The sequence below is a fragment of the Oryza glaberrima genome, chromosome 2 (assembly GCF_000147395.1).
Source record: "Oryza glaberrima chromosome 2, OglaRS2, whole genome shotgun sequence".
Classification (NCBI taxonomy): Eukaryota; Viridiplantae; Streptophyta; class Magnoliopsida; order Poales; family Poaceae; genus Oryza; species Oryza glaberrima.
The window spans coordinates 20335528-20338203 of record NC_068327.1 but is presented as its reverse complement, the minus strand read 5'-3'; the positions used below and the strand labels follow the sequence as shown (position 1 = coordinate 20338203).

The 2676-nt window shown below is 35.9% G+C and overlaps 1 long non-coding RNA gene across 1 annotated transcript; it reads right to left on the bottom strand.

The window, feature by feature from the left end:
* Positions 1-668: 668 nt before the first annotated feature.
* LOC127764652 (uncharacterized) lies at positions 669-1099 on the bottom strand. Its single transcript, XR_008015928.1, has 2 exons — positions 1007-1099; positions 669-844 (listed from the first exon to the last, which is right to left on the bottom strand). It is a non-coding gene; the product is annotated as an uncharacterized LOC127764652 (long non-coding RNA).
* Positions 1100-2676: the final 1577 nt, after the last annotated feature.

Sequence of the window (2676 nt, the reverse complement as noted above, 5' to 3'; positions counted from 1 at the left end):
AACCTTTATATGGATTTCATCAACTTTTTAGAAAGTTTGAAAATCTAATTTTGGTTTTAAAATCCATTGTCGAATAATTATATCCCTTTTTTATTTTATTATAGAGCAAGGTTTTTTCATAATGAGATTTATATTTTTTTAATGTAGCTAGTATAAAGTACAAATGACAATATAGTCATTTTTAGAAAAAAAAAATCTAACGGTCAACTCACATTGAACTAACTTCGTGGATATAGAGGGGATAAAAAAAAAACTCAAGAGCTTAAGGGCATTTAGAGGATGAGGCAAAATTTAGAGATAGAAGAGATTCAACGGAAACTCATAGGTACATAGGGAATTTTCTCGTAAAATAGAATGGGCTAATATATAAACAATACCATGCCACCTTTGATGTATTTTACACAGGAAAATAACTTACAAAAGCCATTTAAAAGGGTTCTTCTGAATATTTGTTTGTACTTCCGGATACATTTAGGGCGGGGCCGGCCAAGTAGACCGACCTTAAGCTTATTAATACTTTACCGATACAGTACTTGAGTACTTTAGGTGTTAATTAGACTTTTCCATAAACAACAACACTACTACTAATTCTTAAGCTACACACTATATATGCTTGCTGCTTAGGCTTTGTAAAGAAGACCTAGTGTATGAGTGTGCTTTTTCCATGATCTAATAGAGTGCCGGTACAGTGATACCTCCGTCGTCTGTTCGCCACTCTGCCTAGCATCATTTGCAACTTTTCGGTGCTTTTTTTCTTTTTTCTCTCCTCTCCCTCTCTTGCTCAGCTAGTTAATGAATTCATAGGATCATCATGTGTAAGGCTGATGGGAATCCACGTTAGAATCTGTGCAGAAAGAACAGAAAAAGAAAGTTAGGCATAACTACTATATACCACACAAGTCCGCACAGACCTCAATTGACATCTCGCAAAATAAAAAGGAAAACATTTAAAAAAAGTAATGTTCCAAAGTGTTTCAAATAGCACTCATAATAATCTTTGGCTTACTCATGGAGCACAACAGCTAGAAGAGAGGAGAAAAGGGCAGTAGTGCATGTACAAGTGCCACTAGCTAGCGCTAGTTCCCTATCTACACATTATGCTGAAGCAAGAAGAGTGAGCTAGAGACCAGGAGCACAATAGATATATATAGATGTGTTTGTGGAGTTGTGGTATAGTGGCTGCAATTGTAGCATGCATATGCACTTGCTTTGCTGTTTTAGCTTTCTACTGTTCCTGAACAGCAGGTGAACTTGAGCTAAACTCTAGGTGGCCGTGGTAGTGGTGTGGCTTCTGTTGAAACAAAGGTCGGGTTTAATTTCTCCCTATCTAAAGGGGCCTCATCTTTTCGCTCATACTTATGCTTATCATCCAAATTTTAAATTTTCAACCTTAAATTAGGAGTTGATTTTAAGTTTTTTTCATTGAAGTTTATTTTTTAGCTTTTATTTTTAGATCGCTAAAAATATATATATAAAAGTTTTATTCATAAATTATTTTTCGTTTGTAAATATGGTATTTCGCTTATTCCGTGAATAAGCGAAACAATGGCTCCGTGGGGCTAGTTGGCTGTATAGGTAATCTGTAGATGAATCGATGCGTTTGCGTTGTTTTCTTCCTCTCGCATTCATTCATGCTTCTGTTCATTTTACATTAATTGTGTTGTTGCCTGCAGGGCTCTTCTCGATCCCGTTGCTTTCGGCTCTATTGCTTGTGGGTCATTCATGTCTCATGGGTGTGGGGGGTGATGCTGACTGAGTGCTCTGCCACTAAGAACAGAAGATCGATACTCGTTTGAGATCTCTGGGAAAAAAGATGAGAAAACATTTGTGTGCAACTTGAGGGTTTGCAAATCGAAAAATGTCACTCCAAAGAACTGTAAAGTGGCGTCCATTCTTTCTTTCCTTGTCACCAGACACTATTCATCTATAAACGTTGACCGTTCTTTCTTTTGCGAAAAAATAAATATTAATAATATGCTGTATTATCAAATTATTTTTGCATGCTAAATATATCTATACTACTTACGTTTATTAAAACATAACAATTTAGAACTTTTTACTGGTCAAAGATAAATTTAAATTTACAGTGGTCGATCGATATTGCCAAATAAATAGGAACATACTGAGAATTAGTGTTCATTTGTAGATTCTATTACTACTGATACTGTTGAGCAATTTTATCATCCAACATTTAGTATCTCGAGGTACCACATTTTGCATACAAAATTTTAGTACCTCGAGGTACTAAGTAGCAAGTATCTTGAGGTATCAAATTTTACACTAGAGGTACTAAATTTATACTACTACCGTACCTCGAGATAAAAAAAAAATTATAATATCTCGAGATACTAAATGTTGGATGGTAAAATTACTCGGTAACATGAGAGAAGCTCTCTGAACAAATGATCAATATTGTCGTCCTCTCAACTCCACTTATTGTTGCACTCCTGTTACCACAACAAAACACTGCTGTGGATTGACCAAAGTACAAATGACATTATTGTACCTTGAGCTCGATCTCAAAGCTCTGGCCGGCCGGTTGTGTCTTTGTACGGTCCACAATTTAAACCGTTGTTTTTCATGGATAAACCCACGTGATCTCCCCTCTTCCTTTTCCCCTTTCCTTTTTAATTATCTCATCCCTTTTGCCAATCATGTGCTAAGCTTGATGGTGAT